The sequence below is a fragment of the Raphanus sativus genome, unplaced genomic scaffold (genome assembly GCF_000801105.2).
Source record: "Raphanus sativus cultivar WK10039 unplaced genomic scaffold, ASM80110v3 Scaffold2853, whole genome shotgun sequence".
In the NCBI taxonomy this organism is placed as follows: Eukaryota; Viridiplantae; Streptophyta; class Magnoliopsida; order Brassicales; family Brassicaceae; genus Raphanus; species Raphanus sativus.
In genome coordinates, this window is record NW_026618160.1 from 1 (window position 1) to 13,470 (window position 13,470).

Here is a 13,470-nt window from a genome sequence, read left to right on the forward strand (position 1 = left end):
AAATTTCAAAAATGACTAAAAACTAAAATAGTTCATATCTTTTATAAAACAGAAAATATTTTTCGTTAGTATAATTTAATAATAAATAAACTTTGACTCTTATTTAAAGTAAATAAATAGTTAAAACTATTTTAAAGAGAAATTAATATTTAAAAACAGATTATTTTGATTAGAGTCCTGAAAATCTCAAGACCGACTCTGGCTCTGTGCACAAATACTGAAATTATAAATAAGACAAAATTAATAAACATAGGAGATAAGAAAGACAAAACAAAACACTTCAGAAATCCCACTATCTTGTCCCTAGAACGGAAGGAGACACGCGTGTCATGGCCGCCTCTTCCCTATTTAATATTTGAATGCAACAAATCAATTAACAAGGTAAATTAACGTATTATTGCTCGAACATTTTCTGTATAATTTTTTTAATATAGTACAATTTAAATAAAATCCCATTTATTATTGTTTCCAAAATTCCACAACAACGAGCCACCTCCCTACGTCAATACTATTCCTGTTCCATGCAATCAATAAATATCCTCTGTTTACTTGTACTAGTATTTTCAAATTTCTATTTTATCTGGTTACAATTTACACTATTTGACATTTTGAACTACATAGTCCAATACATACTCAATACTATGTATTTAAGTTTGTATAACGTAATATAATTTAGAAACGATCATTCAAGGAGCTAACGAATAAGAAACTGGCATAGACTTTTTACGAAATAAATTGTGAATTGGGGAATATGCAATACTGAACTAAAACATTAAAAGAAGAATTAAAATCATTTTGTTATACTATATAGAAATTAATTTTATAACCGTCCAATGGAAAGAGCCGACGAGCTTATTAAAATAAGGTGCATTAGCGTATTTAACACTAATATTTAATTCCGTCCAAACAACAAAGACTCATTTAATAATAAAGACTATTTTAGCTATATGTGTATATATTAAATTGTCAGGGAAGGTGAGATTGTTGTCTCTGTCTTAGAATATATAGAGAGAAAACGAAAAGTAGAAGTAAGAAAAATATATATGCGAAAGTGGTTAGAGATTAGTGTCGGTGGTTTTTTTGAACTTCTCTTTTGCAGTTTCGTGTTCCTCTCATCTCTTCTTGGCCCACGTGTTCATCAGTCTCCCTCCGCATGTAATCGCTTCGCCGTCAACTTCACATCTTCTTGCCTTCTCTAAATCTTTCTGCTTATAAGAAAGTCTCTAGATCGGAAAGAAAGTTGATATTCTTTCGTTGTTTTATGTTTTTGGAATAGTGATGGAAAGTGGCGGCGGCTGTTCCTACTTCGGCGGTTGCGACGGCGAGGAAGAGAGAGAAACCGTATAAAGGGATAAGGAAGGAAGTGGGGGAAGTGGGGGAGTGGCGGAGATAAGAGAGCCTAACAAACGGTCGAGGATCTGGCTTGGCTCTTACTCAACTCCCGAGGCGGCGGCGAGAGCTTACGACACGGCGGTGTTCTATCTCCGAGGTCCGTCTGCTCGGCTTAATTTCCCGGAGCTTTTAGCCGGCGTTAAGGTAGCGGGAGGAAACGGCTGTGGGGATATGTCGGCGGCTTACATAAGGAGAAAAGCGGCGGAGGTTGGAGCGCAAGTGGATGCGTTAGAAGCGGCGGGAGGGAATCGTCAGCATCTCATCAACAATATCAACGTGGGTAATCATGATTACGTGGATGATGATCATAGTGTTAATCATAGTGATTATCGTCTTAACGATGGTCAGCATGAGTGTACTAGTAAGGAAGGGTTTAAGAGGTGTAACGCGTCATGGGAAGCGGTCGATTAAACAAGTTACCGGACCCGGAAACTTCAGATGACGATTAGGAAGGGAATCCACTTAAAACCAAACCAAAAAAAAACAAAAACGTTGTAGAAGTAAGATTTTTAGAGAATGTTTGTCTTTATGATGCGCGGAGGTTGCTAACATGCACCTCTTTACTGAGTTTGTGATTACTGATTTTTACTACTGCTACTATTAGTGTAATGATATGTTTCCATAAATAGTTTTCACTCGATCACTCCTTTCTAAATTTAAATCATCGTAAAAGTGTTAAATGTTTGGTTGTGTTCAAACTCTTCAGTACAGTGAGTATGATGTCATGTACAGTATATAAAATTCGGATGGAAACACGTCGGTGAATGGATAGCAACAGAAGAAGCAGTATACTTAAGGAAACAGAAGTGAGTGTTTCGAGTTAAGAGATGGGGCAGCCGAGTCGCAGAGTGTCCTACAAAGCAAATATGGTAAGTGGGTCTACTTTAACTTGTCTGATCTTAACAACTAAAGCTCTGTCTCTATTATCCAAGTTCTAACTGCTAAAGTCATTTTTAAATTTTGTTTTTTATAAATTAATATAATTTGAAAAGCATTATTGGATTGAGAATCAAATACCAAAAGAATCTGATAACCTACCTATCAAACAAAAAGAGAGCTGATCTGTAAGAAAAAAAAGTAAGTAGTGTACTTACCACTTACCAGACAGACTTCACAAAAGCTGAGTTCCTTGTGACCGACATAAGATGCGGAACTCTTGTAATACAAGTTAATATAATTCTAGTACAAGGTACACTGTTGAGCACTCACTCTTATTATCTGGATAATGTTTGTTCCATGTTGATTTCCTCTCTACAACCTATTTTCTTGGTTTTGTTTGTATCTTATTCAAGCGTTCCTATCACCAGCGCGCTTTATTTGAAGTGCAGCTCTAACCACGTTACCTCTTGTGATAATACCAACCTTTTATTTGGAGGAATATATAAAAAGGATAAGCGATGCATAAGAAAGATTATGCAACTTAAACTTAAGTGTGAGATGGGTAGAATGTTAAATCTCCTTACCAATTTTCCATGGGAATCTACCACAGGGAGCCTGCGATATTTGGTCTCGAGCAAGATTCTAGTGGGAAACAGAAACAAGAATATCAAGTTAGGGAAGGGTGAACATAATTGACGGCACTGAAAATAAAGTAAAGACAGTAACTTAGCAGCATCTTCGAGGTTGGTATTTTCCTCAACAACAACTGGAGCTGGTGTCATTAAATCTCCAACAAGCTTCCCATTGGTTTTGCTCAGTAGCTTTTGCACTGCATTGAAAGTCTGCAATTTTTTTAATCAGATCAACATGATACAATACAAGAACATTACAAGATACAGAATGCATAGAAACAATTTATTGAGAAGTTTTATTATGTCAAACATTTAATCCACTTGCACAGAGTTCTGTCTACTTAAACTAGAGATATGAGTTGAAGGCAATTAGATGAAATTATGTGCAATGGTAATTGAGTCAATTAATCAGAAAAACTTCGTAGTAAAGTCCAATTCACACAATCTACTGCTGGTAACGTGAGAGAAACATAAGAATGAGTGATCTGAAAATCATTCAGGGTTAAAATTGTTAATAATAAAAGAGAGGGCCACATACTTTCCAGGTGCTGTCAACCTCAGGGAACATGGCATTTTCTGTACTTCCACTACCTGTATGATAAGCAAGAAAAAACAGTAAATAAGATTTCAAAAGGGGTGTTCCAAAAAAAAAAATTCAAAGGTTAAGAGAAGAAGCTTTTTGATCATTTCACAATTGAGCGTGCTATCTAGAAACAAATGAGACACAAGATCATCATCATAACACTGATATTTTATCTTATACCACCATGTGATCAAATAGCTTTCATCTTTCTCCACCAAATCAAAATATCTTTGCAAACAAAGGAAACCAAATACACTGAGGAGGTTGTTAGACGGCCCATTTACCAGAGATGGAGTCCAGAGCCAACAAATCATAATCTGAAACAAGCCCAACCTGCAGCAACAATGATTAGGTTTGGACTCATGTGAACCTCTATGAGTAGGCATACAAAGGTGGATACTAACCAGCTTCCAGTCTTGGTCGATCACAGGAATCCTGTAATCCTATTCTCACAAGGATTTCTAGAGCTGTTAAGAAGGGAACAAAAGAGTTGTTACAAAATTGAATCACAAAACACAGCATTGCATGTTCCAAGCAATCTGTTACCCTATGTTGCACACCGAGAGGGATACATGAACAGAAACGAGGACGGAAAACAGTAAAAAAATTTAAAAAAATATGGACACAGTACGGCAATATATATAAATATTCTCATAAAATTTTATTTTGAATTAATATAGATATATGTGACATAACAACACATCAGTTCTTGGCTACAGTAACAGTCATTTTGTAATTAATTTTATAATTCAACATATGAGTGATACCTTCATCAACAGTGGTGGTAGGTTTGACCACATGCAAGTCATCCTTCTTAGTCATGACTCACCAACAGTGTACACTCCACTTCTTGGCTACAGTAACATTCAAAAAAGTACATCCTATAAGCTCAAACCAAACCCTTTGGTTACTTGTACAACACTTTAGTCAATCCAATTCTATAAATCAAATGCACAAATGTCGTCACTATCTCATTGTTCAACTTGCACCATGTTCGATCATAGTGAATAGAGACGAATCTAATAACCTAACACAACCTGATCTATCACAATTCCCAAAAACCTAAGACGCAAAAGAGCATACCGAAGAGGACTTCGCCGTTACGTGGCGCCGGCGGAGGAAGCTGAAGGACCTCGGAGTTGGAGAGGGAGCTGAGAGTGGGGGAGAAGGTGGAGTTGATGGAGAGGAATCTCGGCGGGAAAAGAGTTGGAGAAGAAGCCGAGAGCGGTGCGCGTAGGCGCGTGATGGAGAGTGGACAAGCATGGACGACGGCGTCCATCGAACGTCGGAGGGAAAGATCGCCGGAAGTGATAAGAGTTGGAAAGAGAGAGAGAGAGAGAGATCACGATATCTCTGCGTTTGTATTGGGAAAAGCGAAGAACCGTGACTATCTCTTTTTTTTCTTTCTTTTTAATTCATTTAACCAAAACGGTTTATGTTTCAAACCGATAAATTAAAGAAATTCGAACCAGGCACACACCTTTACGTACTTTTTAAATTGGATCTTTATTAGTTTGTTGGTTTTGGGCCAGAAAACTTCAAACTTTTTTTGATTGGGTGAAATTGAAAAATTTGAAGGCTTCATACCGCCAATACAAAATGACGGATCCATTCAGACAGATAATTTTTGTTTAGTTTAACGTGGTTCATAGTACTCAAAGGATCTTTTTGACCAATTACACGAATGATCTTGCCTTCGATGACACTCAATTTGTTGCTTTTATAATCGCTCAAGTTGTTTACGTGGTCCTTCGAATTTTCTATGATATATTGGCTTGTTAATGACTTCACTGAGTTTATAATATTCTAACTATTAATTTTTTTTCGTCTACGTCAAAACTAATAAAAAGTTAAAAAACACATCAATGTCATTTTGTTCACCAAGGCCAGACTGGTCCATTCAAACCTCACGCTAGGTGGAATTGTAGAGTCGAACTCTATTTCAATTAACCCAGCAGAGATGTGGTGTATATAAGTATAATTTATTGGAGGTCATTACCTAAAATGAGACCATGGCCATTGTATTTAAAAAAAAATCAATAATAATCCACAGCATGCACAGAATCACGATATACGAACTAATTGCTATAAAAAGCATATAAATATTTGATACATAGACAATGAATGCAAAACCTATATATTTTGGACTTTTTCTTGGGTTCACTCCCTATGGAGGTTCACAACAACCAATAGCATTGTCTTATTTTAGATTTAGTATCTTTTATAAAAGGAAATAAAATAATTACTAAGTTATATTATGTTTTTAAAATAAAAAGGATAAAAATAAATAAAAATAAATAGTAGTTGTAAAAAAATTTAAAATATTTTTAACACTGTCACCAACAAATACAAAACTCTAACCCCTAAATTTTAAACATCAATCTCTAAACCTTCAGATGAACTACAAGTTATAAGTCCAAGAATTTATGATTTATCCAACGGTTTAGAATTTACACAAGGGTTTAACGGTTTAGGGTTTAGTATTAATGGTTAGTGTTTAACATTTAGTGTCTAGTGTTTTATAATTTTAGAGATTAAGATTTATCCAAGGGTTTAGGATTTATCCAAGGGTTTAGAGTTTAGTAATTTTTTTTATTTTTTTTACGGTTTAAAAGTTATTAAATTTATTTTTAAATTTTCGTTTTTATCAATTACTATTTTTCTATATTTTTAAAAATATAATATAACTTGCATTTACTTTATTTCCTTGCAAGAATAACTCTATATTTGTATTGCAAGATCTTTTTTATCATTAGATTTAAGTCTCTTCTCGTCCGTTATTCCATACTAATAATATTACAAACAAATAGCATGCACAGAATCACGATATACGAACTAATTGCTATACAAAAGCATATAAATATTTTGATACATAGACAATGAATGCAAAACCTATATATTTCATTTTGTATTGCAAAATCTTTTTATCATTAGGTTAAAGTCTCTTCTCGTCCGTTATTTCCATACTAAAAATTTTACAAACAAATCTGTCTCTGAAACGGAATATTAAACATGCTATTTTAGTGAGATTCAGCAATTTGTTGTATTTAAAACTTGTCGTTTTAAACATGTTAGCTGCCAACTACCCTTGATGAGATATTTTCACCACTTTAAAAAAAAAGAAAGAATCATACATTCATACTGCATGTGTTTCTCTTTGCCTTGACCTCAGTTAGGCCCTATTATCCGTCCATCACTGATTTATTTATTTTGTCTGAAGCATCGAAGCAAACTAAAAGCAAAATAAAAGTGAAAAAGGAAATGATTCCATATTAGTGAAAACTTGAAAAGTTGGAATAATTCGTTGGTCCCTCCATTAACTAACGTGAATTATTGCAAATGGGACCGTACTAGTATTTGGGTGTGGTTTCAAAATAGTACCCAACAAAAACAAAAACATAATTTAAAAGAAAGTGTTTTGTGTGTGTCGTCGGTGTCAATGATGTTTGGGAAAACCAAGTGGGGGTTAATTTCAAAGATTTACAAAAATGGAAAGTCTTTGGACCGCAAAACGTATGGACATCGTACCTAGTTCCTGACTCCTTTCTATATTTGCACATTAACGTGTTTCCCTTTGTCCCTTTTTTTGTCGTCTCCTTCAGAATTTTTTGTTAACTCTCAAATAATTTAACCCCCAGTTTTTTTTGTTAACCTCTCCTATACAGTGATTTACCCTTCGTTTGTTTAATTTTCATTGATTACTAATACATTCGATTTTATTGACAAATAAGTCAATTTTTCTCATTTTTCTACGTAATATGTTTATATTCTGACTAGTGAACAAAGAAAAAGGTTTCTATTCCGACCTTTTTAACAAAGGCTTTCCTATTTTGACACTTTTAAAATTACATCTGCTGGTTTTGCTTTCACTCCAATTTTGTTGTCATTCGAAAGTTAGCTAATCTAACATTTTCTTGTAGATACATTAGGTACGTAGAAAATTAGTTCGCTATCACGAGTCGCATCCAATTGTATTGGAAGGATTAAAACAAACTACAACATATAAAAATTACCTACCGTGAAGACATCGAGGAGTATTATCCACTATCAGCCCGTTCACATGGCCCCCACATTGAGTGATGATAAAATATCACATAAAACGAATCCTACTTGAGGATATTTGGGAAAGCTTAACAAGATTTGGACAACTCACAGAGAGAGATTTTAATCGATACCGTCCGATGTTTTCCACGTTCGTTAATCTCGGACTCGATTGCGATTCCAAGATTTGCAAATTAAAAATTAAGGTCTGACTGGTTTAATCGCAGCGGTTGCAGTTGCGGTTGCGAGAGTTTACGGGTGGCGGATGGTTGCGGTTTCAAGCATTTTCGAGAGATTTGTACGACTGGTACAGCGGTTAGAAATTGTTGCGTTTGCAAGACTCTTATGACTGGTAAACTACCAATTGCACCATATGTTAAATAATAAATTAACAATATTTACGTTTTATAGAAAATATTTTGGTTTTTAAAAATTTATGATATAAATTAAAATATAATATGTATATATTTTATAATTTCTATTATTTCAATTTAAAAATTTTATTGGATATTTTAGTATTATTTTATTTATTTTGTTTTTAAGGAAAAATAATTTATTCTTCCGCAATCGCCCGCAACCGCAAACGCTAGTTAGAACCAGCTTTTGATTTTAAGAGGTTCGGAGCGGTTTGAAAGCGATTTGTAGCATTTTCTGTGATTGTTTCGAAACGCCCAACACCGCTACGAACCGCAAAAACTGCGTTTGTTTGTGGTAGTGGAGAAACCAGTCATTCCTTAGACATATCTAGAACCTTTGGATATGCACTTAGTTGTAAATCCTTATCTCCTAAATACATAACAACGTTGTATATGATTGATTTATCATTTATCATATTATGCCAGTGGCGAATGAGTATATTTACCCATTACCCCACAAGATCCACAGTTTTGATTTGCATTTAAATCACTACTATCAAATCCAAACTACTAGTTGGGTATATTAATTTATACATGTATGGTCTACGTAGATCTATTAGTTCAAGTAGCTAATATTTTCTGCATCATTTATGACATATGAAAATCAATTATGTACTAAGAAATTGAATTTATTGTTACTCGTCCACACTATGTGAGCATAGGCAAGTAGAATCAGGTAGATGTAGCATTGATTATTTTATTTATGTTTTGGTTAATGTACTAGGCATATTAACATATACATGTATCTCATTGCGGCTTGTGTGAACGTAATTTGTATTTTAATTTCCAAGGAAACAGATATAAAAGCCTACATTTGTTTTCGACATCAAATAAGTCTTTGTAGATTTGTATAATGATTTCCTACGGTATCGATTGTACTTTTACTTAATCTTACATACAATAATAACTCTTCTTTTAGTACATTTTGTCGTATTATATATGTCGCATAACGAGAGAGTATAAAGGTCTAATAATATTAGCCGAAAATAAGGGGGTGTTATTGGATTCTATATTTATAAGAGTTTTTTGAGATTTGTATTTTTTAATAATTCAGGTGTTATTGCATTAAGACTTAAAAAACTATTTTAAAGTCTGGTGTTATAGTTTAAAGGATTTATAATAAGTATTAAAAGTTTTTGAAAATCTAGAGTTATTGAATTCATTATTTTATAAAATCAATAAAAATCTTGTGTTATTCAAAAAGAAAGGAAAAAAACTGATTTATCATTATTTTGAATCTGTTGTTATTAGTTTACTGATTTTCCCACGTTTTTCTTCATAAATCTTTTTTATTAAAGTATTGCACATTGAATCATGTATTCTCAAAGATTTCTCATAACTAATATATCTTGTAACGTCCGATCATGGGTGATCTTGCCAAGTAAAACAATTCAACTTAAAATAACATGAACCAGTAAATCTATCCCTAATACAAACGAGAATCTCTTGATAATCGAACATAGATCCGGGAAAAGCCAAAACATAGTGTGATACCAAATATTTCAAAAGTCATCTCTGAAATTAAGAAACTATACATACTATCAATAGTTTTATGCATGACGAAACAAAGTCAACAATCTATTACATACCTTCACATCTGCAAATTTTTGGAAAACTTCTAAACTGTTACGACTTGATAAGGAAACAGTTCATAGAAATGAATGCTCAATATAAAAATAAAGATAATAACAAATACAACAACATAATATTACGCAATACTTGTTGATAAACTCTACAAAAGTTTATAGTTATCTCTTATATAATCTATAAAACTCTTTCACAAAATTTTAAAGAAAATCTAAAACTCTTTTAAAATTCAGTAAACTGTTTTTAATTTTAAATCATCAAAAACTATTTTAAAATCAAACCAATAACAGCCCCTAAGAATTTTACTTTGTTTTCTTTAGTTTTGTTTTATCTGGGAGCATTTTGTTGTAGATTACACACAAAAATCACGAAGGTGATTGAGAATAATGGTGGTCCTTTGTGGGCCTTTTGTTGGACAGAGTATCTCTCTGAAAGGTGGGCCGTGGGCTTTAATTATTATCGACATATACGTATATGTTTTGTAATATTATAGTGTACATAAAGATATGATTATGTATGTATAAGATCAAGCCACAGACATATCACATCTCTAACAAATCAGCTTCGGTATGCTAATATAATGCATATGGGTTTGTGTATAGAATATACAGGGAGAGAGAGATAGTGGGACGTTGAGAGAGAAGAGCAGTAGTTTCCACTTGAGGAAAGCAACATGTTCAACGAAACCCATTATTGGAATGTTGTTATCGCATCCCACTCAAAATATGTACAGCGTGTCTCATGTAAAAAGCTTGTTAGGTGCTTAGGTTAAAGATATTGTTGCATGTTTCACTGGTTTTGCTTAGTAGTTTTTATATATAAAAGAATTAAAATGTTTGAAAAAAGAACAAAAAAAAAATATAAAAATTATGGCCTTGAAACAATTTTGTAAACTGTTAAAGAAATGAATAAATTATAGAAAATATGGGTGGTTACAAAAATAAAATAAACCAGGTGGCAACTTTATCTAATTTTAAAAACCAGAAACATTTGACGAATTTATATTAACATTTGAAAAAAGAAAATAATACACTGATGCAAACATTTAACTCTTGGATTCCTATGATCCATTCCTTAAATAAGAAAATACTTGCACATAATAATAATAATAATAATAATAATAACTCGGTGGTAATTTCACGAAGTGGGTAGTGATTTGGCAACTTTTTTGTATAAATTTTGTTAGCCACAGTCTTTTTTTTTGGACCAAACTACAAAAGCACGAAATAAAATTGTATGTTTCCCTTTCGGACACCAGTACTTCTCCTTTTCTCTCCATCTGTATTTTTACTTGCATTGTTTTCTCTTATTAAAAATTATTTTATTTCCTTATTGATTATTGTGGAGGTTTCTATTTAAACTGTTTTTTTGGATTTTTAGGATTTTTAAGGATTTTTAAGAATAGAAAATGATGAAGACGATGTCAAGCATGACGATTTCTCTCACAAACAAATATACGAATCTAACAATCCAATCTTATTACAAAACTAAAGTATAGTTGGCTCCAGCATTGTGGTCAGAAGAAACTAAACGGCGTCTCGGATCCAAGGTGGTGTCGAGCACGCGCGGGTGTTATGAGGGATCGAGTAACACTTGCGTAGTAGAGCGTGTGAGAAAAAAAATACGAGGTAAGAGATGAAACGAAAGAGCATCGGTGGATGAAAGAAAGAAAAAGTGGACCCCTCAGTTTGTCCGTACTAAGGGATTGATCTTTTCTGGTAACATTTTCCTTTTCCTCTCATAATTCCTTTTTCCTTATTTTGATACTTCTCTATAACCAATTTTTTCCTTTATTTTATTTTAGATGTAAGTATTCACTTTGTATATGTGTATGTATCCTTGTATTCTCATCGTATATTCAAGTTACCCCGGGTTGATCTGTTCAGCGCCACTCGTTCTACGTATTCTAATTTATATATTTGTACTGGACAGTGGACAACCGATCGAGGTTATGGTGGATTGGTGGGGTGGGGATAACTTAAAGTTTCTAAGTAAAATATACAACAACACCGAAATATAATTGCATTTTAGCAATTTAACATAGGTAAACCATTAGTTATCTATTTTTTTGTCTATGCTATATTATAATTTATAGGATTTTTTATGGCTACCCAAGACAACAAACTGAATGCGTAAAATAACAAAAATCAATGTAACAATATGCACTAAACTAATGTATGGGATCTGGAAAAGATTATTTTCAGCAATTTGATCTGGATATTTGCCCTAAGGGATCGCAATTTTTAAGAAGGAACGTGTTATTTGCAGCTCATCTATGTTGACTAAAGTTTCCTATTGAAGGTTTTGGATATAAATTATACCATATAATCAAATCTTGATTAGTTTCAGTTTGCACTAAATCTTGATGTCACATGATCACTTGACCACTAGTGTAATTTTGGAGAAAAAACAATTCCCTAAAAATCTCTTCAAAGGTTTTTTTTATATTTTATCCTTAGCGACAGAATAGTCTACAGCATTGAGAACTACTCGTTTGTAAATAACAATTTCATTCAAACAATGTTGCCTAACTTGGATCAAACGAACTAGCTATCAAAAGAATATCTAGTTTGTTGGTAACTTGGTATGCAAACAAATAGTCAAATAACCAAGTATATAATTATTTGCTAAGGACTTTATATGTTATGTATATATGTGTATTAAGGACTTTTGCTAAGTACCAATAATGATGCTCTTAGTATAATTTGATAGACTATTTTTAGGAATACGTTGGACATTATTTTATCTAAAAATCCTTGGTTGTAACAACCATTAACGATCAACAGATTTATATGTTCTCAGGCACAGTAAAAGTTGTGGGCAAAGTATTTAATTGCAGTAGAAAACTGACACCAATAAGGCCTTATAAGCAATATATACAACCTATAAATATTATTAGTAGTATTTTATAGCTAACAACTCCTCTATAACAATAGTGGGAGTCTTTTGCCAAAAAAAAACAATAGTGGGAGTCAATATTACTTGCTTGCCTTCAAGAAACGGCTGTTTTTGGAACTTCGCTATAAATAAACATATATATAAATAAATTATATATTTGGTATCAAACTTTTTTTTTGTATTTAGTATCAAGCTTAATATCTTATCTATTTTAATCTATCCTATCATGAGAACACATATTTATTGTACATAAATATACACCATTAACATATATAGATTCATGCGTGATGTATTTGTCTTTGTATCCCCTTAACTTTCATTCATACATAAAAGAAGAAGAAAACAGAGAAAAAGCTTCGCGCCAAGAGGTAAAGTATATAATTTTTGGCCAATCTGTGGTGGGGTGGGTTCATTAATCTATCAAATTATTCATTTTCTTGAAGAAAATACCTTTTATAGATTGATTGCCAAACCAAGCCGTCGACTTTTAGTTTCTTAAAACATGAAATTACATACTAATAATGGAATCTTTGATTAATCAGCGATGATGTAATTTGTATGCATTGGCTGATAATGAAAGTGGAAATATTTTTATAAGAAAATAAAGAAACTACAATACGAGGAATTGTTTCGAATATAAATTTTTTTTCCAAAGAAAGCAAGTGGTTAGAGAGAGAATAATATTATTAAAAAGTGGAGAGAGAGAGAAAGAAAGGGCACTGGAAGTAAAAATATATAGGGAAGGATAAAAATGAAAGTCATCAAGAAGCAAACTCTGAAACATCTCTCTCGCTCTCTCTCTCTAGCTCTTTTTGTTTGGTTTCTCTCTCTTATTTAGATTACAACCTTGAGGAGAATCAAACCAGAGAGAGGACTGAAGTTTGAAACCTCAAACATCAAAACAAGAAAGAAAAGGTTTAGAACATAAAAAATGTGGGATCTAAACGACTCACCCCACAAAACATTCAGACAAGAAGAATCTGAAGAGTTTTCTTATTCTTCACCGGGTAAACGGGTCGGATCTTTCTCAAATTCAAGTTCA

At 32.9% G+C, this 13,470-nt stretch overlaps 2 pseudogenes; one reads left to right on the forward strand and one right to left on the reverse strand.

The window, feature by feature from the left end:
- The first annotated feature begins 1,066 nt into the window (after positions 1 to 1,066).
- LOC130506063 (ethylene-responsive transcription factor RAP2-10-like) lies at positions 1,067 to 2,018 on the forward strand (annotated as a pseudogene).
- A 498-nt stretch (positions 2,019 to 2,516) lies between these two features.
- LOC130506064 (CBS domain-containing protein CBSX1, chloroplastic-like) lies at positions 2,517 to 4,855 on the reverse strand (annotated as a pseudogene).
- Positions 4,856 to 13,470: the final 8,615 nt, after the last annotated feature.